Source organism: Rutidosis leptorrhynchoides, chromosome 5 (assembly GCF_046630445.1).
Source record: "Rutidosis leptorrhynchoides isolate AG116_Rl617_1_P2 chromosome 5, CSIRO_AGI_Rlap_v1, whole genome shotgun sequence".
NCBI lineage: Eukaryota > Viridiplantae > Streptophyta > Magnoliopsida > Asterales > Asteraceae > Rutidosis > Rutidosis leptorrhynchoides.
Genome location: NC_092337.1, coordinates 77573143 through 77599751, shown reverse-complemented (window position 1 = coordinate 77599751; position 26609 = coordinate 77573143).

Genomic DNA, 26609 nt, shown 5'->3' with positions numbered 1-26609 from the left:
TAACCGACATTAACAAGATGCATATATAAGAATATCCCCATCATTCCGGGACACCCTTCGGATATGATATAAATTTCGAAGTACTAAAGCATCCAGTACTTTGGATGGGGTTTGTTAGGCCCAATAGATCTATCTTTAGGATTCGCGTCAATTAGGGTGTCTGTTCCCTAATTCTTAGATTACCAGACTTAATAAAAAGGGGCATATTCGATTTCGATAATTCAACCATAGAATGTAGTTTCACGTACTTGTGTCTATTTTGTAAATCATTTATAAAACCTGCATGTATTCTCATCCCAAAAATATTAGATTTTAAAAGTGGGACTATAACTCACTTTCACAGATTTTTACTTCGTCAGGAAGTAAGACTTGGCCACTAGTTGATTCACGAACCTATAACAATATATACATATATATCAAAGTATGTTCAAAATATATTTACAACACTTTTAATATATTTTGATGTTTTAAGTTTATTAAGTCAGCTGTCCTCGTTAGTAACCTACAACTAGTTGTCCACAGTTAGATGTACAGAAATAAATCGATAAATATTATCTTGAATCAATCCACGACCCAGTGTATACGTATCTCAGTATTGATCACAACTCAAACTATATATATTTTGGAATCAACCTCAACCCTGTATAGCTAACTCCAACATTCACATATAGAGTGTCTATGGTTGTTCTGAAATATATATAGATGTGTCGACATGATAGGTCGAAACATTGTATACGTGTCTATGGTATCTCAAGATTACATAATATACAATAAAAGTTGATTAAGTTATGGTTGGAATAGATTTGTTACCAATTTTCACGTAGCTAAAATGAGAAAAATTATCCAATCTTGTTTTACCCATAACTTCTTCATTTTAAATCCGTTTTGAGTGAATCAAATTGCTATGGTTTCATATTGAACTCTATTTTATGAATCTAAACAAAAAAAGTATAGGTTTATAGTCGGAAAAATAAGTTACAAGTCGTTTTTGTAAAGGTAGTCATTTCAGTCGAAAGAACGACGTCTAGATGACCATTTTAGAAAACATACTTTCACTTTGAGTTTAACCATAATTTTTGGATATAGTTTCATGTTCATAATAAAAATCATTTTCTCAGAATAACAACTTTTAAATCAAAGTTTATCATAGTTTTTAATTAACTAACCCAAAACAGCCCGCGGTGTTACTACGACGGCGTAAATCCGGTTTTACGGTGTTTTTCGTGTTTCCAGGTTTTAAATCATTAAGTTAGCATATCACATAGATATAGAACATGTGTTTAGTTGATTTTAAAAGTCAAGTTAGAAGGATTAACTTTTATTTGCGAACAAGTTTAGAATTAACTAAACTATGTTCTAGTGATTACAAGTTTAAACCTTCGAATAAGATAGCTTTATATGTATGAATCGAATGATGTTATGAACATCATTACTACCTTAAGTTCCTTGGATAAACCTACTAGAAAAGAGAAAAATGGATCTAGCTTCAACGGATCCTTGGATGGCTCGAAGTTCTTGAAGCAGAATCATGACACGAAAACAAGTTCAAGTAAGATCATCACTTGAAATAAGATTGTTATAGTTATAGAAATTGAACCAAAGTTTGAATATGATTATTACCTTGTATTAGAATGATAACCTACTGTAAGAAACAAAGATTTCTTGAGGTTGGATGATCACCTTACAAGATTGGAAGTGAGCTAGCAAACTTGAAAGTATTCTTGATTTTATGAAACTAGAACTTTTGGAATTTATGAAGAACACTTAGAACTTGAAGATAAAACTTGAGAGAGATCAATTAGATGAAGAAAATTGAAGAATGAAAGTGTTTGTAGGTGTTTTTGGTCGTTGGTGTATGGATTAGATATAAAGGATATGTAATTTTGTTTTCATGTAAATAAGTCATGAATGATTACTCATATTTTTGTAATTTTATGAGATATTTCATGCTAGTTGCCAAATGATGGTTCCCACATGTATTAGGTGACTCACATGGGCTGCTAAGAGCTGATCATTGGAGTGTATATACCAATAGTACATACATCTAAAAGCTGTGTATTGTACGAGTACGAATACGGGTGCATACGAGTAGAATTGTTGATGAAACTGAACGAAGATGTAATTGTAAGCATTTTTGTTAAGTAGAAGTATTTTGATAAGTGTATTGAAGTCTTTCAAAAGTGTATAAATACATATTAAAACACTACATGTATATACATTTTAACTGAGTCGTTAAGTCATCGTTAGTCGTTACATGTAAGTGTTGTTTTGAAACCTTTAGGTTAATGATCTTGTTAAATGTTGTTAACCCAATGTTTATAATATCAAATAATATTTTAAATTATTATATTATCATGATATTATCATGTATGAATATCTCTTAATATGATATATATACATTAAATGTCTTTACAACGATAATCGTTACATATATGTCTCGTTTAAAAATCATTAAGTTAGTAGTCTTGTTTTTACATATGTAGTTCATTGTTAATATACTTAATGATATGTTTACTCATCATAGTATCATGTTAACTATATATATATCCATATATATGTCATCATATAGTTTTTACAAGTTTTAACGTTCGTGAATCACCGGTCAACTTGGGTGGTCAATTGTCTATATGAAACATATTTTAATTAATCAAGTCTTAACAAGTTTGATTGCTTAACATGTTGGAAACATTTAATCATGTAAATATCAATCTCAATTAATATATATAAACATGGAAAAGTTCGGGTCACTACAGTACCTACCCGTTAAATAAATTTCGTCCCGAAATTTTAAGCTGTTGAAGGTGTTGACGAATCTTCTGGAAATAGATGCGGGTATTTCTTCTTCATCTGATCTTCACGCTCCCAGGTGAACTCGGGTCCTCTACGAGCATTCCATCGAACCTTAACAATTGGTATCTTGTTTTGCTTAAGTATTTTAACCTCACGATCCATTATTTCGACGGGTTCTTCGATGAATTAAAGTTTTTCGTTGATTTGGATTTCATCTAACGGAATAGTGAGATCTTCTTTAGCAAAACATTTCTTCAAATTCGAGACGTGGAAAGTGTTATGTACAGCCGCGAGTTGTTGAGGTAACTCAAGTCGGTAAGCTACTGGTCCGACACGATCAATAATCTTGAATGGTCCAATATACCTTGGATTTAATTTCTCTCGTTTACCAAATCGAACAACGCCTTTCCAAGGTGCAACTTTAAGCATGACCATCTCTCCAATTTCAAATTCTATATCTTTTCTTTTAATGTCAGCATAGCTCTTTTGTCGACTTTGGGCGGTTTTCAACCGTTGTTGAATTTGGATGATCTTCTCGGTAGTTTCTTGTATAATCTCCGGACCCGTAATCTGTCTATCCCCCACTTCACTCCAACAAATCGGAGACCTGCACTTTCTACCATAAAGTGCTTCAAACGGCGCCATCTCAATGCTTGAATGGTAGCTGTTATTGTAGGAAAATTCTGCTAACGGTAGATGTCGATCCCAACTGTTTCCGAAATCAATAACACATGCTCGTAGCATGTCTTCAAGCGTTTGTATCGTCCTTTCGCTCTGCCCATCAGTTTGTGGATGATAGGCAGTACTCATGTCTAGACGAGTTCCTAATGCTTGCTGTAATGTCTGCCAGAATCTTGAAATAAATCTGCCATCCCTATCAGAGATAATAGAGATTGGTATTCCATGTCTGGAGACGACTTCCTTCAAATACAGTCGTGCTAACTTCTACATCTTATCATCTTCTCTTATTGGCAGGAAGTGTGCTGATTTGGTGAGACGATCAACTATTACCCAAATAGTATCAAAACCACTTGCAGTCCTTGGCAATTTAGTGATGAAATCCATGGTAATGTTTTCCCATTTCCATTCTGGGATTTCGGGTTGTTGAAGTAGACCTGATGGTTTCTGATGCTCAGCTTTGACCTTAGAACACGTCAAACATTCTCCTACGTATTTAGCAACATCGGCTTTCATACCCGGCCACCAAAAATGTTTCTTGAGATCCTTGTACATCTTCCCCGTTCCAGGATGTATTGAGTATCTGGTTTTATGAGCTTGTCTAAGTACCATTTCTCTCATATCTCCAAATTTTGGTACCCAAATCCTTTCAGCCCTATACCGGGTTCCGTCTTCCCGAATATTAAGATGCTTCTCCGATCCTTTGGGTATTTCATCCTTTAAATTTCCCTCTTTTAAAACTCCTTGTTGCGCCTCCTTTATTTGAGTAGTAAGGTTATTATGAATCATTATATTCATAGATTTTACTCGAATGGGTTCTCTGTCCTTCCTGCTCAAGGCATCGGCTACCACATTTGCCTTCCCCGGGTGGTAACAAATCTCAAAGTCGTAATCATTCAACAATTCAATCCACCTACGCTGCCTCATATTTAGTTGTTTCTGATTAAATATATGCTGAAGACTTTTGTGGTCGGTATATATAATACTTTTGACCCCATATAAGTAGTGCCTCCAAGTCTTTAATGCAAAAACAACCGCTCCTAATTCCAAATCATGCGTCGTATAATTTTGTTCGTGAATCTTCAATTGTCTAGATGCATAAGCAATCACCTTCGTTCGTTGCATTAATACACAACCGAGACCTTGCTTTGATGCGTCACAATAAATCACAAAATCATCATTCCCTTCAGGCAATGACAATATAGGTGCCGTAGTTAGCTTTTTCTTCAATAACTGAAACGCTTTCTCTTGTTCATCATTCCATTCAAATTTTTTCCCTTTATGCGTTAATGCAGTCAAGGGTTTTGCTATTCTAGAAAAGTCTTGGATGAACCTTCTGTAGTAACTAGCTAGTCCTAAAAACTGGCGTATGTGTTTCGGAGTTTTCGGGGTTTCCCACTTTTCAACAGTTTCTATCTTTGCCGGATCCACCTTAATACCTTCTTTGTTCACTATGTGACCGAGGAATTGAACTTCTTCCAACCAAAATGCACACTTTGAAAATTTAGCGTACAATTCTTCCTTCCTCAATACTTCTAACACCTTTCTTAAATGTTCACCGTGTTCTTGGTCATTCTTTGAGTAAATAAGTATGTCATCAATGAAAACAATGACAAACTTGTCAAGGTATGGTCCACACACTCGGTTCATAAGGTCCATGAACACAGCTGGTGCATTAGTTAAACCAAATGGCATGACCATAAACTCGTAATGACCGTAACGTGTTCTGAAAGCAGTCTTTGGAATATCATCTTCTTTCACCCGCATTTGATGATACCCGGAACGTAAGTCAATCTTTGAATAAACAGAAGAGCCTTGTAGTTGATCAAATAAGTCGTCGATTCTCGGTAGTGGGTAGCGGTTCTTGATGGTAAGTTTGTTCAACTCTCGGTAGTCGATACACAACCTGAATGTACCATCTTTCTTCTTGACAAACAAAATAGGAGCTCCCCACGGTGACGTGCTTGGTCGAATGAAACCATGCTCTAAAAGTTCTTGTAATTGGCTTTGCAGTTCTTTCATCTCGCTGGGTGCGAGTCTGTAAGGAGCACGAGCTATTGGTGCAGCTCCTGGTACAAGATCTATTTGAAATTCAACGGATCGATGTGGGGGTAATCCCGGTAATTCTTTCGGAAATACATCGGGAAATTCTTTTGCGACGGGAACATCATTGATGCTCTTTTCTTCAGTTTGTACTTTCTCGACGTGTGCTAGAACAACATAGCAACCTTTTCTTATTAGTTTTTGTGCCTTCAAATTACTAATAAGATGTAGCTTCGTGTTGCCCTTTTCTCCGTACACCATTAAGGGTTTTCCTTTTTCTCGTATAATGCGAATTGCATTTTTGTAACAAACGATCTCTGCTTTCACTTCTTTCAACCAGTCCATACCGATTATCACATCAAAACTCCCTAACTCTACTGGTATCAAGTCAATCTTAAATGTTTCACTAACCAGTTTAATTTCTCGATTCCGACATATATTATCTGCTGAAATTAATTTACCATTTGCTAATTCGAGTAAAAATTTACTATCCAAAGGCGTCAATGGACAACTTAATTTAGCACAAAAATCTCTACTCATATAGCTTCTATCCGCACCCGAATCAAATAAAACGTAAGCAGATTTATTGTCAATAAGAAACGTACCCGTAACAAGCTCCGGGTCTTCCTGTGCCTCTGCCGCATTAATATTGAAAACTCTTCCGCGGCCTTGTCCATTCGTGTTCTCCTGGTTCGGGCAATTTCTAATAATGTGGCCTGGTTTTCCACATTTATAACAAACTACATTGGCATAACTTGCTCCGACACTACTTGCTCCGCCATTACTCATTCCGACACCATTTGTTCCTTTCGTTCTATTAACCCCTGGTCCGTAGACCTCACACTTCACTGCACTATGACCATTTCTTTTACACTTGTTGCAAAATTTGGTGCAGAACCCCGAGTGATACTTTTCACACCTTTGGCATAGCTGCTTCTGATTGTTGTTGTTGTTGCGGTTATTATTGTTGTTGGGATGATTGTTGTAGTTGCTGTTGTTGTTGTTGTTGTTGTTGTTGTTGTTGTTGTTGGGCCGTTTTTTGTAGTTGCGATTGATGTTGCGATTGTTGGGATAATTGTTGCGATTATTGTTGTAATTACTGTTGTTGTTGTATTGGTGATTCTTATCACCGTTTTCCTCCCACTTTCTTTTGACTTACTTCACATTGGCCTCTTCAGCAGTCTGTTCTTTAATTCTTTCTTCAATCTGGTTCACTAGTTTGTGAGCCATTCTACATGCCTGTTGTATGGAGGCGGGCTCGTGTGAACTTATATCTTCTTGGATTCTTTCCGGTAATCCTTTCACAAACGCGTCGATCTTCTCTTCCTCATCTTCGAATGCTCCCGGACACAATAGGCACAATTCTGTGAATCGTCTTTCGTACGTGGTAATATCAAATCCTTGGGTTCGTAACCCTCTAAGTTCTGTCTTGAGCTTATTGACCTCGAATCTGGGACGGTACTTCTCGTTCATCAAGTGCTTGAATGCTGACCACGGTAGTGCGTACGCATCGTCTTGTCCCACTTGCTCTAGATAGGTATTCCACCATGTTAACGCAGAACCTGTGAAGGTATGCGTAGCGTACTTTACTTTGTCCTCTTCAGTACACTTACTTATGGCAAACACCGATTCGACCTTCTCGGTCCACCGTTTCAATCCGATCGGTCCTTCGGTTCCATCAAATTCCAAAGGTTTGCAGGCAGTGAATTCTTTGTAGGTGCATCCTACACGATTTCCTGTACTGCTAGATCCAAGGTTATTGTTGGTATGTAGCGCAGCCTGTACTACGGCTATGTTTGAAGCTAGAAAAGTACGGAATTCCTCTTCATTCATATTCACGGTGTGTCGAGTAGTAGGTGCCATTTCCTTCAAAATAGTCAAATGGAACAAGTTAATCATACAAAATATTAAGAGTAGTTAATAGTATTTCGTAGCATAATATGAACTCATTTATAAAAGCTTTTTCTTCATATTAGCGTTTTATAAGTTTAAATTCGGGTAGTACCTACCCGTTAAGTTCATACTTAGTAGCTAATATACAATTCAACTACTACAATTCTATATGAAAAACTGATTATAATAATATTTCGCGTTCAAACTTTTATACAATATTTTACAAACTTACAATACCGCTTATTTTACATAAAGCATGAAATATAGCACACAATAACTTTGATTCAAGATAGTTGTGAAGATAATTCTAGCTAGTACACAAGTCGTTCAGCAAAGGCAATAAAGACACGTAATTCATACGTCCAGAAACAAGTCATGCATTCTGGTTTTACTAGGACTACTTCCCATCCTTGGTCTTGTGGAACATAACCGTTATGGCCGTTGATAAGACAGCGTGTTGTAACGTCGTCAAAGGGACGAGGGTTACGTAATGTCCAACAGTCCCGTAACAATCTAAAAACCTCATTTCTTACCCCAATTACTGACTCCGTCACTTGTGGGAACGTTTTGTTTAATAGTTGTAGCCCGATGTTCTTGTTCTCACTTTGGTGAGAAGCGAACATTAATAATCCGTAAGCATAACATGCTTCTTTATGTTGCATGTTAGCCGCTTTTTCTAAATCACGAAGTCCAATATTCGGATATATTGAGTCAAAATAATTTCTTAACCCATTGCGTAAAATAGCATTTGAGTTCCCCGCAATATATGCGTCAAAGTAAACACATCGTAACTTATGGATTTCCTAATGTGATATCCCCCATCTTTCGAACGAAAGCCTTTTATAAACCAAGGCATTCTTGGAACGTTCTTCGAATGTCTTACAAACTGATCTCGCCTTAAATAGTTGTGCCGAAGAATTCTGACCGACTCTAGACAAGATTTCATCAATCATGTCTCCGGGTAGGTCTCTTAAAATATTGGGTAGTCTATCCATTTTGTGTTTTTATACTGTAAAATAGACAAGAGTTAGCTTCATAAAAAAAATATATATTTATTTAATACAAGCAATTTTTACATATATCTTAAAGCATAAGCACACTATATTACATATATTACACCACACGAATACAACTATCTTATTCCGACTCGCTTGTTTCTTCTTCTTCGGTTTTGGTTCGTTTTGCCAAGTTTCTAGGGATATATGATGTTACCCTAATACGAGCCGTAATTTTCCACATTGGTTTAGAAAAACCTGGTGGTTTAGAGGTTCCCGGGTCATTGTTACAACTTAAGGACTTCGGGGGTTGACGATACATATAAAGTTCATCGGGGTTGGAATTAGATTTCTCTATTTTTATGCCCTTTCCCTTATTATTTTCTTTTGCCTTTTTAAATTCAGTTGGGGTAATTTCTATAACATCATCGGAATTCTCGTCGAAATCCGATTCATCGGAGAATTGGTAATCCTCCCAATATTTTGCTTCCTTGGCGGAAACACCATTGACCATAATTAACCTTGGTCGGTTGGTTGAGGATTTTCTTTTACTTAACCGTTTTATTATTTCCCCTGCCGGTTCTATTTCTTCATCTGGTTCCGATTCTTCTTCCGGCTCCGATTCTTCTTCCGGTTCCGACTCTTCTTCCGGTTCCTCTTCGGAAACTTGTGAATCAGTCCACGAATCATTCCAATTTACATTTGACTCTTCATTATTATTAGGTGAGTCAATGGGACTTGTTCTAGAGGTAGACATCTATCACATAATATCAAACGCGTTAAGAGATTAATATATCACATAATATTCACATGTTAAAAATATATAGTTTCCAACAAAATTTGTTAAGCAATCATTTTTCAAGTAAACACGGTCGAAGTCCAGACTCACTAATGCATCCTAACAAACTCGATAAGACACACTAATGCAAAATTCTGGTTCTCTAAGACCAACGCTCGGATACCAACTGAAATGTCCCGTTCTTATTGATTAAAAACGTTCCATATTAATTGATTTCGTTGCGAGATTTTGACCTCTATATGAGACGTTTTTCAAAGACTGCATTCATTTTTAAAACAAACCATAACCTTTATTTCATAAATAAAGGTTTAAAAAGCTTTACGTAGATTATCAAATAATGATAATCTAAAATATCCTGTTTACACACGACCATTACATAATGGTTTACAATACAAATATGTTACATCGAAATCAGTTTCTTGAATGCAGTTTTTACACAATATCATACAAACATGGACTCCAAATCTTGTCCTTATTTTAGTATGCAACAGCGAAAGCTCTTAATATTCACCTGAGAATAAACATGCTTTAAACGTCAACAAAAATGTTGGTGAGTTATAGGTTTAACCTATATATATCAAATCGTAACAATAGACCACAAGATTTCATATTTCAATACACATCCCATACATAGAGATAAAAATTTATTCATATGGTGAACACCTGGTAACCGACATTAACAAGATGCATATATAAGAATACCCCCATCATTCCGGGACACCCTTCGGATATGATATAAATTTCGAAGTACTAAAGCATCCAGTACTTTGGATGGGGTTTGTTAGGCCCAATAGATCTATCTTTAGGATTCGCGTCAATTAGGGTGTCTGTTCCCTAATTCTTAGATTACCAAACTTAATAAAAAGGGGCATATTCGATTTCGATAATTCAACCATAGAATGTAGTTTCACGTACTTGTGTCTATTTTGTAAATCATTTATAAAACCTGCATGTATTCTCATCCCAAAAATATTAGATTTTAAAAGTGGGACTATAACTCACTTTCACAGATTTTTACTTCGTCGGGAAGTAAGACTTGGCCACTGGTTGATTCACGAACCTATAACAATATATACATATATATCAAAGTATGTTCAAAATATATTTACAACACTTTTAATATATTTTGATGTTTTAAGTTTATTAAGTCAGCTGTCCTCGTTAGTAACCTATAACTAGTTGTCCACAGTTAGATGTACAGAAATAAATCGATAAATATTATCTTGAATCAATCCACGACCCAGTGTATACGTATCTCAGTATTGATCACAACTCAAACTATATATATTTTGGAATCAACCTCAACCCTGTATAGCTAACTCCAACATTCACATATAGAGTGTCTATGGTTGTTCCGAAATATATATAGATGTGTCGACGTGATAGGTCGAAACATTGTATACGTGTCTATGGTATCTCAAGATTACATAATATACAATACAAGTTGATTAAGTTATGGTTGGAATAGATTTGTTACCAATTTTCACGTAGCTAAAATGAGAAAAATTATCCAATCTTGTTTTACCCATAACTTCTTCATTTTAAATCCGTTTTGAGTGAATCAAATTGCTATGGTTTCATATTGAACTCTATTTTATGAATATAAACAGAAAAAGTATAGGTTTATAGTCGGAAAAATAAGTTACAAGTCGTTTTTGTAAAGGTAGTCATTTCAGTCGAAAGAACGACGTCTAGATGACCATTTTAGAAAACATACTTCCACTTTGAGTTTAACCATAATTTTTGGATATAGTTTCATGTTCATAATAAAAATCATTTTCTCAGAATAACAACTTTTAAATAAAAGTTTATCATAGTTTTTAATTAACTAACCCAAAACAGCCCGCGGTGTTACTACGACGGCGTAAATCCGGTTTTACGGTGTTTTTCGTGTTTCCAGGTTTTAAATCATTAAGTTAGCATATCATATAGATATAGAACATGTGTTTAGTTGATTTTAAAAGTCAAGTTAGAAGGATTAACTTTTATTTGCGAACAAGTTTAGAATTAACTAAACTATGTTCTAGTGATTACAAGTTTAAACCTTCGAATAAGATAGCTTTATATGTATGAATCGAATGATGTTATGAACATCATTACTACCTTAAGTTCCTTGGATAAACCTACTGGAAAAGAGAAAAATGGATCTAGCTTCAACGGATCCTTGGATGGCTCGAAGTTCTTGAAGCAGAATCATGACACGAAAACAAGTTCAAGTAAGATCATCACTTGAAATAAGATTGTTATAGTTATCGAAATTGAACCAAATTTTGAATATGATTATTACCTTGTATTAGAATGATAACCTACTGTAAGAAACAAAGATTTCTTGAGGTTGGATGATCACCTTACAAGATTGGAAGTGAGCTAGCAAACTTGAAAGTATTCTTGATTTTATGAAACTAGAACTTTTGGAATTTATGAAGAACACTTAGAACTTGAAGATAGAACTTGAGAGAGATCAATTAGATGAAGAAAATTGAAGAATGAAAGTGTTTGTAGGTGTTTTTGGTCGTTGGTGTATGGATTAGATATAAAGGATATGTAATTTTGTTTTCATGTAAATAAGTCATGAATGATTACTCATATTTTTGTAATTTTATGAGATATTTCATGCTAGTTGCCAAATGATGGTTCCCACATATGTTAGGTGACTCACATGGGCTGCTAAGAGCTGATCATTGGAGTGTATATACCAATAGTACATACATCTAAAAGCTGTGTATTGTACAAGTACGTATACGGGTGCATACGAGTAGAATTGTTGATGAAACTGAACGAGGATGTAATTGTAAGCATTTTTGTTAAGTAGAAGTATTTTGATAAGTGTATTGAAGTCTTTAAAAAGTGTATAAATACATATTAAAACACTACATGTATATACATTTTAACTGAGTCGTTAAGTCATCGTTAGTCGTTACATGTAAGTGTTGTTTTGAAACCTTTAGGTTAACGATCTTGTTAAATGTTGTTAACCCAATGTTTATAATATCAAATAAGATTTTAAATTATTATATTATCATGATATTATCATGTATGAATATCTCTTAATATGATATATATACATTAAATGTCTTTACAACGATAATCGTAACATATATGTCTCGTTTAAAAATCATTAAGTTAGTAGTCTTGTTTTTACATATGTAGTTCATTGTTAATATACTTAATGATATGTTTACTCATCATAGTATCATGTTAACTATATATATATCCATATATATGTCATCATATAGTTTTTACAAGTTTTAACGTTCGTGAATCACCGGTCAACTTGGGTGGTCAATTGTCTATATGAAACATATTTTAATTAATCAAGTCTTAACAAGTTTGATTGCTTAACATGTTGGAAACATTTAATCATGTAAATATCAATCTCAATTAATATATATAAACATGGAAAAGATACCAATTGGGAGCGTGAAGATCAGATGAAGAAGAAATACCCGCATCTATTTCCAGAAGATTCGTCAACACCTTCAACAGCTTAAAATTGCGGGACGAAATTTATTTAACGGGTAGGTACTATAGTGACCCGAACTTTTCCATGTTTATATATATTAATTGAGATTGATATTTACATGATTAAATGTTTCCAACATGTTAAGCAATCAAACTTGTTAAGACTAGATTAATTGAAATATGTTTCATATAGACAATTGACCACCCAAGTTGACCGGTGATTCACGAACGTTAAAACTTGTAAAAACTATATGATGACATATATATGGATATATATATATAGTTAACATGATACTATGATAAGTAAACATATCATTAAGTATATTAACAATGAACTACATATGTAAAAACAAGACTACTAACTTAATAATTTTTAAACGAGACATATATGTAACGATTATCGTTGTAAAGACATTTAATGTATATATATCATATTAAGAGATATTCATACATGATAATATCATGATAATATAATAATTTAAAATCTCATTTGATATTATAAACATTGGCTTAACAACATTTAACAAGATCGTTAACCTAAAGGTTTCAAAACAACACTTACATGTAACGACTAACGATGACTTAACGACTCAGTTAAAATGTATATACATGTAGTGTTTTAATATGTATTTATACACTTTTGAAAGACTTCAATACACTTATCAAAATACTTCTACTTAACAAAAATGCTTACAATTACATCCTCGTTCAGTTTCATCAACAATTCTACTCGTATGCACCCGTATTCGTACTCGTACAATACACAGCTTTTAGATGTATGTACTAGTGGTATATACACTCCAATGATCAGCTCTTAGCAGACCATGTGAGTCACCTAACACATGTGGGAACCATCATTTGGCAACTAGCATGAAATATCTCATAAAATTACAAAAATATGAGTAATCATTCATGACTTATTTACATGAAAACAAAATTACATATCCTTTATATCTAATCCATACACCAACGACCAAAAATACCTACAAACACTTTCATTCTTCAATTTTATTCATCTAATTGATCTCTCTCAAGTTCTATCTTCAAGTTCTAAGTGTTCTTCATAAATTCTACAAGTTCTAGTTACATAAAATCAAGAATACTTTCAAGTTTGCTAGCTCACTTCCAATCTTGTAAGGTGATCATCCAACCTCAAGAAATATTTGTTTCTTACAGTAGGTTATCATTCTAATACAAGGTAATAATCATATTCAAACTTTGGTTCAATTTCTATAACTATAACAATCTTATTTCAAGTGATGATCTTACTTGAACTTGTTTTCGTGTCATGATTCTGCTTCAAGAACTTCGAGCCATCCAAGGATCCGTTGAAGCTAGATCCATTTTTCTCTTTTTCAGTAGGTTTATCCAAGGAACTTAAGGTAGTAATGATGTTCATAACATCATTCGATTCATACATATAAAGCTATCTTATTCGAAGGTTTAAACTTGTAATCACTAGAACATAGTTTAGTTAATTCTAAACTTGTTCGCAAACAAAAGTTAATCCTTCTAACTTGACTTTTAAAATCAACTAAACACATGTTCTATATCTATATGATATGCTAACTTAATGATTTAAAACATGGAAACACGAAAAACACCGTAAAACCGGATTTACGCCGTCGTAGTAACACCGCGGGCTGTTTTGGGTTAGTTAATTAAAAACTATGATAAAATTTGATTTAAAAGTTGTTATTCTAAGAAAATGATTTTTATTATGAACATAAAACTATATCCAAAAATTATGGTTAAACTCAAAGTGGAAGTATGTTTTCTAAAATGGTCATCTAGACGTCGTTCTTTCGACTGAAATGACTACCTTTACAAAAACGACTTGTAACTTATTTTTCTGACTATAAACCTATACATTTTCTAAATAGAGTTCAATATGAAACCATAGCGATTTGATTCACTCAAAACGGATTTAAAATGAAGAAGTTATGGGTAAAACAAGATTGAATAATTTTTCTTATTTTAGCTACGTGAAAATTGGTAACAAATCTATTCCAACCATAACTTAATCAACTTGTATTGTATATTATGTAATCTTGAGATACCATAGACACGTATACAATGTTTCGACCTATCATGTCGACACATCTATATATATTTCGGAACAACCATAGACACTCTATATGTGAATGTTGGAGTTAGCTATACAAGGTTGAGGTTGATTCCAAAATATATATAGTTTGAGTTGTGATCAATACTGAGATACGTATACACTGGGTCGTGGATTGATTCAAGATAATATTTATCGATTTATTTCTGTACATCTAACTGTGGACAACTAGTTGTAGGTTACTAACGAGGACAGCTGACTTAATAAACTTAAAACATCAAAATATATTAAAAGTGTTGTAAATATATTTTGAACATACTTTGATATATATGTATATATTGTTATAGGTTCGTGAATCAACCAGTGGCCAAGTCTTACTTCCCGACGAAGTAAAAATCTGTGAAAGTGAGTTATAGTCCCACTTTTAAAATCTAATATTTTTGGGATGAGAATACATGCAAGTTTTATAAATGATTTACAAAATAGACACAAGTACGTGAAACTACATTCTATGGTTGAATTATCGAAATCGAATATGCCCCTTTTTATTAAGTCTGGTAATCTAAGAATTAGGGAACAGACACCCTAATTGATGCGAATCCTAAAGATAGATCTATTGGGCCTAACAAACCCCATCCAAAGTACTAGATGCTTTAGTACTTCGAAATTTATATCATATCCGAAGGGTGTCCCGGAATGATGGGGATATTCTTATATATGCATCTTGTTAATGTCGGTTACCAGGTGTTCACCATATGAATGATTTTTATCTCTATGTATGGGATGTGTATTGAAATATGAAATCTTGTGGTCTATTGTTACGATTTGATATATATATAGGTTAAACCTATAACTCACCAACATTTTTGTTGACGTTTAAAGCATGTTTATTCTCAGGTGAATACTAAGAGCTTCCGCTGTTGCATACTAAAATAAGGACAAGATTTGGAGTCCATGTTTGTATGATATTGTGTAAAAACTGCATTCAAGAAACTGATTTCGATGTAACATATTTGTATTATAAACCATTATGTAATGGTCGTGTGTAAACAGGATATTTTAGATTATCATTATTTGATAATCTACGTAAAGCTTTTTAAACCTTTATTTATGAAATAAAGGTTATGGTTTGTTTTAAAAATGAATGCAGTCTTTGAAAAACATCTCATATAGAGGTCAAAACCTCGCAACGAAATCAATTAATATGGAACGTTTTTAATCAATAAGAACGGGACATTTCAATATTCGGCTTCGATCATTCAACCATATAATGTAGTTTTAATTACTTGTGTCTATTTCGTAAAACATTTATAAAAATTGCGCATGTATTCTCTGCCCAAAAATATAAAGGGTAACTCACCTAATGTATTTTGTAGTAAAAATACATAGAACGACATTGAACAACTAAACAATGCATGGTTGGTCTCGGATTCACGAACCTATATCATTTGTATATTTATTAATATACATATTTGTAATCAAACACATATATACGTATATTTAATAGTTATATCCTTTTTATATATCTTTGTAGTTATTTAGAATTTATTCTAAACTTCATTAAAATCATACTCTTTAATTATGTAAACCATATCTTAACTTATATGTTGTATATATTTATTTTATATATTTCATTACAATAATTAATATCTATTCTTTTAGTTATCTTGATATTTATATATATTTATATAACCATATGTTTAGTATTTTATTTAAAAATCGATATTGTATAATTATTTTAAACGTTAGCCTGTTTGATATATAGTTATATGGGGTATTATTTTAATTATCGTAAATGTAATAAATATCTTTTTTGAAATTAATATTTATTTATTAAAAATGGTAATTTTAATAATAATAAGTTATTAATAATAATAATAATAACTTTATTAGTAATGATAATACTAATAATAATAATGATAAAGATATTGTTGATAATGATATTTATGTTAATGATAATAATACTAATAATTATAAAAGTTATACTAATATTAATATAAGTGAAAATGATAATAAGTTGCATCATTTTCTTAATAATAATAATTTTATTCATGGCATTTATGTTTACATAATAACAATAATAATACATATATTAGTTGTTAATAAATGTAATAATAATAATAACAATTTTCTTAATTATAACTATAATCATAATGGTAATAATGATAACTAATACTTAAATGTCAAAATTTATAATAATGAATATGTTAGTTATGTTAATAATAATAATAATGGTTATATTCCTATAATTATGTTTGTAATATTAATTATGATACTAATAATAATTATGATACTAGTAATACTAATAACAATAATACTTAGATAATAATGACATTAATAATTAATAACAATAACAATAATAATAATAATGATAATGATGATAATAATAATAATAATAATAATAATAATAATAATAATAATAATAATAATAATAATAATAATAATAATAATAATAATAATAATAGTTATAATAAAAATGGAAATATAAAAGTGTATACCCTTATGTAAGCCTTTTTTAAAAAAAATGCCCGCGCCGGGGCTCGAACCCATGACCTCCCGAATAATGATAACATCCCTAACCACCCAAGTGTTTCGTGTTTTTTTTTTTTTTTTGATTTAATAAGACACCTATTTTATTTAACCCTTAAGCACCGATTTCCTCCTCCATCTTCTTATATCGTCAAACAACAGCAATCCTTGGCCCAACTAATTATAGCAAATACTCGGCCCAACACGAATTAGAAGCCCAATGTTTGCTACTTGGATCCGTAAACCCAATACCCTTTTGTTTATAACCTATTCGATAGCTGTATAGGTGTAATCCTTGCAATCTGCTCGAAATCAAAGACGACAAAAGAGGCGTACAATAGTAATCGATCATCTGGGTTTTAGTCGATTTGCAGCAATCGTTCATAGCGGTTCTTGATGATGTTCTAAGGTAATGATTTAATTTTATTTAATTAACTCATATGATGGTTTGTGGGTATTCAATCAGAGATTCGGGTTGGGTTGATAACGATAAATGTGTGTCGATTAATTGGAGATACAGTTAATGGAAGGGTTATCTATAAGTAATGAGTAACGGTTTGTTGAACTGAATTTGATTGAAGCCACAGAAATAGTTGCAATCGACAAGGAACAGGAATACTTAGTTCTTCCTGATTTAAAAATTAATTTGGAGATTTTTATGTTTTGTAGGTGTAGCAGGTGTTTGTGATTATAATAGCAGCGGTTCTAGTGAATTGCAGGTTGCTGATGTTTTTAAATGGTGGTTTGTCTTACGGGTTTGTATTGAACCGTAACCAAAATAGCATGGTTTTCGTTTGGTTTGAGCAGGAAACGAAGGAGATGATTGTTAGATTGTTAAAGGGGTTGTTCGAATTAAACGGTGGGGTGGTGAATCATACAGTCGTGTTAACATAAAGGTTAGAACGATTACAGTGGTGTAGCAATCTGATATTTGGTTCGAATGTTGAAACACGCAGCAGCTAAATGGTGTGGTGGCTTGGTTATGATTTGATTACAAAAAGAAAGAAACAGAAAGATGAACGTGTACCAGGGTAGTCTTGGTTGGTAATTGATAATGAATATCGTCTGGTACCATATAACAATGAGTTTGATTGAGTTTTTATTTTTAGTCCTAGTACAACAGCATTCTTCAAGCAGATACTGAATAAATAATAAAAAAATCAAAAGGAGATTGAGACTCCTAACAGATTTTGGATGTTTTAGTGATCTAGTTTGACTGATAGTACCAATCTTATATAGTTTGAAAGTGAAAGAATCGGATTTGGATGACTAATGAATCTGTTATCTGTATTATTTAGTACGGAGTATAATTTATATATAACTAATATAAATAATTAATAAATACAACTATATAATAAACAATAATAATACTTTCAATAATAATAATAATATTAGTAACAATTTAAGTATATCAACTTCCATACTTATATATCGTATGCAGTAGTACTAATAATACTGATATTAATATCATGAAGTAATAATAATGATAATATTAGTATAACAACTATATTTATTATTAAATTTAAATTGAGTATATCAATATTACACCTTATTATTTATATTTATGTAATATAATATATATTAAAGAATAGCAATTATTTAATATTTAATATTTTTACATTTTATATATATTATAATATATAATTAATACTAATGTATATTAATCATATATATATATATATATATATATATATATATATATATATATATATATATATTCTAAATCACATACTAGTTTATTAATATATTTAATTCATAATATATAATTATTTACATACATAATTATTTATATATATACATTTCTATTTACGTTTAATGGTTCGTGAATCATCGAACACAGTCAAAGGGTAATTGATGACATGAATATAGATTTCAAAACTTTCGAGACTCAACATTACAGATTTTGCTTATCGTGTCAGAAACATATAAATATTAAAGTTTAAATTTGATCGGAAATTTCCGGGTCATCACAAAGGGTAACCCGTTTTCTCTCGGAATGCGAATCGCCTTCTCATGACAAATAACTTCAGCTTTCACCTTGGACATCCAGTCCATTCCAATAATTACGTCGAAGCTACCCAATTTCACCGGTATTAAATCAATTGCAAACGTTTTGCTAACTAAACTAATTTTTCGATTTCGGCAAATTTTATCAACCTTAATTAGTTTACCATTTGCTACTTCAACTATACACTTTTTATCCAAAGGCGTTAACGGGCAATTTAATTTGGCACAAAATTCTCTACTCATATAACTTCTATCGGCACCCGAATCAAATAAAACATAAGCAGGTGTATTATTGATAAGAAACGTACCCGTAACAAGCTCCGGGTCTTCTTGTGCTTTCTCCCCAATAATGTTGAAGGCTCTCCCACGGCCTTGCCTATTTCCATTCCTGCACTGGCTTATGGTATGGCTCGGTTTTCCACATCCATAGCAACCAACGCCGTTATTATTTGTTCCGGCATTATTTACTCCTTTGTTTCTATTTGGTCTGTAGACTTCACACTTTGCTGCAATATGGCCATTCCTATTACACTTAGTACATAATTCTCTACAAAACCATTCCGGATGAAACGTATCACACCTGGGGCATATAGTTCTTTGCCTTTTGTTGTCGTTGTTGTTGTTGTTGTTGTTGTTGTTGTTGTTGTTGTTGTTGTTGTTGTCGTTAGGGTTATTGTTGTTGAGTCGTTTGTTGTTGTTATTGTTGTGATTGGGATTGTTGTTGTTTATATTATTATTGGGATGGTTTTTACGGTTATTGTTGCGGTTGTTGTTGCGATTATTGTTGTTGTTGGGGTGGTTGCGATTATTATTGTAGTTATTGTTTTGATTGTTGTTGTACTGGTGACCCTGATCACTGCTTTCCTCCCACTTTCTTTTTCCCTGTTTCATTATGGCCTCCTCGGCCGCTTCTTTCTTTATCCTTCCTGTAATTTGGCCTATCAATTTGTGGGCTATACGGCTCGCTTTCTGCATTGTTGCAGGATCGTTAGCACCTACATGCTCTTGGATTAGTTCCGGCAACCCTTTTATGAATGCTTCAATTTTTGCTTCTTCGTCCTCAAATGCTCCAGGACACATTAAAGGCAGTTCATTGAAACGTCGCTCGTAAGTAGTGACATCTAACCCTTGGGTTGTCAGTGCTTTAAGCTCTGTCTTGAGCTTGTTAATTTCGGTTCTGGGACGGTACTCTTCCGTCATCATGTGCTTAAAAGCGGACCATGGAAGTGCGTAGGCGGTATTCTGTCCTACGTAATCCATATATGTATTCCACCATGTCAAATCAGTACCCCTGAAAGTATGTGTGGCAGACTTAACTTTATCCTCTTCTGCGCAGTTGCTGATTACGAACACGGCTTCAACCTTCTCTGTCCACCGCTTTAGTCCAACGGGTCCTTCAGTTCCTTCAAACTCATTGGATTTGCAGGCCATAAAAGCTTTGTAGGAACATCCTACCCGGTTGCCATTGTTTCCTCCACTGCTAGAACCCGATTGGTTATTGTTGTTCATTGCATTCACCACTGCAGCCATATTTGCAGCGAAAGCTTGAAGTTCTTCTGTGTTCAATTGTTGTTGTCTAGTAGCTGGAGGTGCCATTTCCTTCAAAAATAGCCGACTGAGTTAATCATATAGAATTTTATAAGTAGCCAAAAAGTATTTTGTAGCTTAATATGAACTTATTATTATAAAAGCTTTTTCTTCATATTAGCGTTTTATAACTATAATAATGTTCGTACTTAGCAGCTAACACACAAATTAACTACTAAAATTCTAATATGAAAAACTATGGTAAGTTATTACGTTACTACGTAATAATAAGTTGTAATTATAATAATAAACCTTCCATGCTTATTCTTGTTATTATACAATCATAAGGAAAATTACATTGCGGGTTTTCTTACAAGCTTAAACACACAATATAAAACATATTATACAATGCATGGAATACAGGATAGCTACTGATGGTTCAAGAACGATGAGATATCTTAGATGTTGACATTGTTTCTTTCTCTGCCAAACGTTTGGATTTTCGTTTGGATAGTTCTTTTTCCAATTCCTCCCAATTGATTCTTTCGGCTAATTGTTTGGGGGCAAAACCAACAGTCCTTATACGAGCGGTCATTTTATAAACTGGTCTCTTAGGTGGTTCAGGTGGATGATCACAAACATTTTGGGTCATAATAGGTTCATCGGGTTTGGGATCGGGTATAACAGCCAAAGATTTTCCCAAATCACGTTGTGGTTCGGTAATTTCCACAACTTCTTCAGGATCCTCTTCTTCGGGTTCCTCTTCGGGATCGTCTTCTGGATCCTCTTCTGGAACCTCTACTGGTAATTGTGAATCTTCCCAATTTTCCCAACAATTTTTCACTTTAATGGTAGCACCAAAAGTTAACTTTTCCGTTGGTTCATAAGTCGTACGCTTTGACTCAGCTTCAGAATCACTTGATAAGTAAATGAAATCTGAATCACTAGAGATGCTTATATGATCGGATGAAGTCATCTATCACATAATAGCAGGCATGTTAAGAGAATGATATATCTTATAATATTTATATGTTAATAATCTTATGTTTCCAACAATTATATTAAGCAATCATTTTTAAAATAATTACGGTCGAAGTCCAGACTTACTAATACATCAAAAATCAGTTAGACACACTAATGAAAAATTTTCTGATTCTCTAAGACCAACGCTCAGATACCAACTGAAATGCCCCGTTCATATTAATTATAAACGTTTCATATTAATTGGTTTCTTTGCGAGGTTTTGACCTCTATATGAGACGTTTTTCAAATCTTGCATTCGTTTTTTAAAAAAAACAACCATAACCTTTAATATTGAATAAAGGTCTTAATGACATAATTTAGATTATTTATCAAAGACAATCTCCTCAAATAAATAAGTTTTTACACAACCCATTACAATATGATCAAATATATTACAACAAATACTCCGAATGCAAGTTTAAACAATATAAACAATTATGCCGACTCCAAATCTTGACCTTGGGTTGGCATACGATAGCGGAAGCATTTTTAATATTCACCTGAGAATAAACATGCTTAAAACGTCAACAAAAATGTTGGTGAGTCATAGGTTTAATTTCTACATAATAATCATAACATTTAATAAGCCACAAGATTTCATTTAATTAAATGCGCAGGATCATTACAACTGCAAAAATCATTCATACGATGAGTCACCTGGTAACCGACTTTAACATAGAGCGCTTAAGATATCTGGCATCATACATTCCACTATTCAAATGTATGACAAGAACCCTTCGAAGTACTAAAGCATTTCCACTATTCGAAAATGGGGGTGGTTGGTGCCCGTAGATCTACCTTTAGGATTCGCGTCAATTAGTGTTTTCACTAACTCTTAGGTTACCAAGCATAATAATAATAAGTACAGATATCCGGTATAACAAATCAATCGTAGAATGTAGTTCCATGAACTTGTGCTTATTTTGTAAAATATTTATAAATTTTTGCATGTATTCTCATCCCAAAATAATTTAAATAGTAAAAATGGGACTATAACCACTTTCACAGATTACTAATTCATCGAGAATTAGACTTGGCCACGGGTTGATTTATGAACCTATAACAATATATACATATATTAAAATATGATCGAAATATATTCACAATATTTTCTTTATTACGTGTTGATGATTTTAGTTGTCAAGTTAGCAGTCCAATGTTAGTAGTCCATAATTTGTCGTACATGAATAACTTAATACATATCTTAAATCAATCCATGACCCGGTGTATACATATCTCAGTATTGATCACAACTCAAACTATATATATTTTGGAATCAACCTCAACCCTGTATAGCTAACTCCAACATTTGCATATAGAGTGTCTATGGTTGTTCTGCAATATATATATATATAGATGGGTCAACATGATAGGTCGAAACATTGTATACGTGTCTATGGTATCTCAAGATTACATAATATACAATATAAGTTGATTAAGTTATGGTTGGAATAGATTTTTTACAAATTTTCACGTAGCTAAAATGAGTAGTTTTTACCAATTTTGTTTTACCCGTCATTTCTTCGTTTCAAATCCGTTTTGAGTGATTTAAGCGGCTACGGTTTCATATTGAACTTAAATTTATGAAACTAAACAGAAAAATTATAGCTTTATAGTCAGAAATATAAGTTACAAGTCGTTTTTGAAAGAGCTAGTCATTTCCGTCGAAAAAACGACATCTTGATGACTATTTTGAAAAACATACTTTCACTTTGAGTTTAAGCATGATTTTTGGATATAGTTTCATATTCATAAGAAAAATCATTTTCCCAGAAGTATAACTTTTAAATCAAAGTTTTTCATAGTTTTTAATTATCCAAACCAAAACAGCCCCCGGTTGTACTACGACGGCGTATATCCGGTTTTACGGTGTTCTTCGTGTTTCCAGGTTTTAAATCATTAAGTTAGCATATCATATAGATATAGAACATGTGTTTAATTGATTTTAAAAGTTAAGTTAGAAGGATTAACTTTGTTTGCGAACAAGTTTAGAATTAACTAAACTATGTTCTAGTGATTACAAGTTTAACTCTTCGAATAAGATAGTTTTATATGGATGAATCGAATGATGTTATGAACATCATTACTACCTCAAGTTTTCTGGATAAACATACTGGAAATGAGAAAAATATATCTAGCTTCAAGGGATTCTTGGATGGCTTGAAAGTTCTTGAAGTAGAATCATGACACGAAAACAAGTTCAAGTAAAATTTCCACTTGAAATAAGATTGTTATAGTTATAGAAATTGAATCAAAGTTTGAATATGAATATTACCTTCAATAAGAAAGATAACCTACTATAAATAACAAAGCTTTCTTGATCTTAGATGATAAGTTGGAATGGATTAGAAAGCTTGGAAGTAGTCATGAAGACTTGATATGATTCTTGAAGTGTTCTTGAAAGATGGTTGTTTTTATGATGATTAAAGCTAGTAATTGAAGCTAAAAGAGGGTGAAAATGCTTGGAGATGATTAAGTATGATGTTAAGAGTATTTTGAGAGAGAAATTGAAGTGTAAGTATGAGAAAATGGAGTGAAGAAATGGTGTGCATTCATGAATACGTTTTTTACATTTTATAAAGAAAAAAAGATACTTAAGTTTGTTTTCTTGCTAAATAATTCATGTAAGTTGACAAATGATGGTTCCCACATGATCCTTAATCATTTAAGGCTGCTAAGGAGCAGATTTTTATTAGTATAGATGAATAGTAAATACATCTAGAAGCTGCGTATTATACGAGTACAATACCATAAATGTACGAGTAGAATTTTTGATGAAAATGAATGAGAATGTAATTGTAAGCATTTTTGTTAACTAGAAGTACTTTGATATGTGTCTTGAAGTCTTTCAAAAGTGTACTAATACATCTTAAAACACTACATGTATATACATTTTAACGGAGTCGTTAAGTCATCGTTAGTCGTTACATGTAAGTGTTGTTTTGAGACCTTTAAGTTAACGATCTTGTTAAATATAATTGACCCATTGTTATTACACTTAAATGAGATGTTAAATTGTTATGTTAACATGTTAACATGGTGTATTATCATATCTAATATCATATATATATATATATATATATATATATATATATATATATATATATATATATATATATATATATATATATATATATATATATGTATATGTGTGAAATACTATTACAACGATAATCGTTACATATATGTATATTGTTTCGAAGTCTTTAAGTTAGTAGTCTCTTCTTATATATATAACTCATTGTTATTATACTTAATGAGATACTTAAATATCATTTAATCAAATCATAAATATATATATCCAAATATATATTCCTTTAATTAATTATTACGATATATGACGTTCATGAATCGTCAGACAGACTGGGTGTCCAAACGTTTGTATAAAATTCATTCCAAATAACCAAGTCTTGATGAGTTTGATTGCTTAACATGTTCGAAACATTAATTATGTAAATATTAATCTTCTATATATTAGCAAAAAAAACCGGGTCGTTACATTAGGAAAGTTTCCTTAATTAAAAAGTCAACAAAAGTCAACTAAAAGTCAAAGTCAACCGAAAGTCAACCTTGGTCAAACATAGTCAACATTGATTTTTAAAGCATAGGTCATAATAATAATATAGGTTATAATGTTATTTAAAGTGATATATGTATAATTATGTCATAACATAAGTTTAATTAAATCAAATTGAATTATTAAAGTTAACATAAGTTTAAATGATATAATTAATATAACATAAGTATTTAATTAATTAATTAAATACTATTAATAATATAAGTATTATTAATTAATAATAAATTTTAAATCATATCATAAGTATTATTAATTAATAATGAATTATTAATCATATCATAAGTTTCTAATTATAATCATTAAATCATAAGTATTTAATAATTAAATTATAATTAAATAATAACTAAGCCTTATAATAATTAAATAATTAATTAATCCTTATTATAAGTATCATTATAATAATTTCATAATATAAGTTTAATACTTACCATAAGTATTTTTCATTAATAATAAAAGTATTATTAATCATAAGTTTAATTAAATGTTTAATTAAATCATAAGTAATTAATAAATGATATAATAAATATATATATCATAAGTCTTAAATTAAATTAATTACTTTTTATATCATAAGTAATTTATTAATAATGAGATTCATTATTTATATCATAAGTCAAATGTTATAATCATAAGTTTTAATTAAAAGTTCATCGGGTCATAACTTGAGCCCCGGGAATCAGTTTTCGGCGAGCCTTATATATATCTTCACCTAACCAACCCACCCAACACCTTAATGTACTCAATAACATCCCAAGAACAGTCACCAAGTCGTGACTTACAGACCTTAACCAGTTTGGATCTTTAATCCGCTCAAAAACGTGTTTTAGTCATAACGGAAGATCCGTGGCTCGGATTTTGATGACCCGAACATGAAAGTTTATCCCATAATCAATCCTAACACACTAGTACACCCTAAAGACTCTAAAAATGGTCACAAAGTCAGACCACACCTGGTTCAAATCGTTTTTATATTTTAATCTCAATATAACACCATTTTAATCATAACTTATGTTCCGGAAATCGAAATAACATGAATCCGGAGTCTAAAATTAATGTCTTGATGAGAGGAACTCATCTAGACACTTTAATTTCACTTTTATGTCAGTTATATTTCCAAAAAACAACAATCAAATCGATGTCCCAAAACAATCAAACCGAAAACATACACAATCGAGCAATTCTACGCATACAATCATCAATACAATAATACACAAGTGCTAT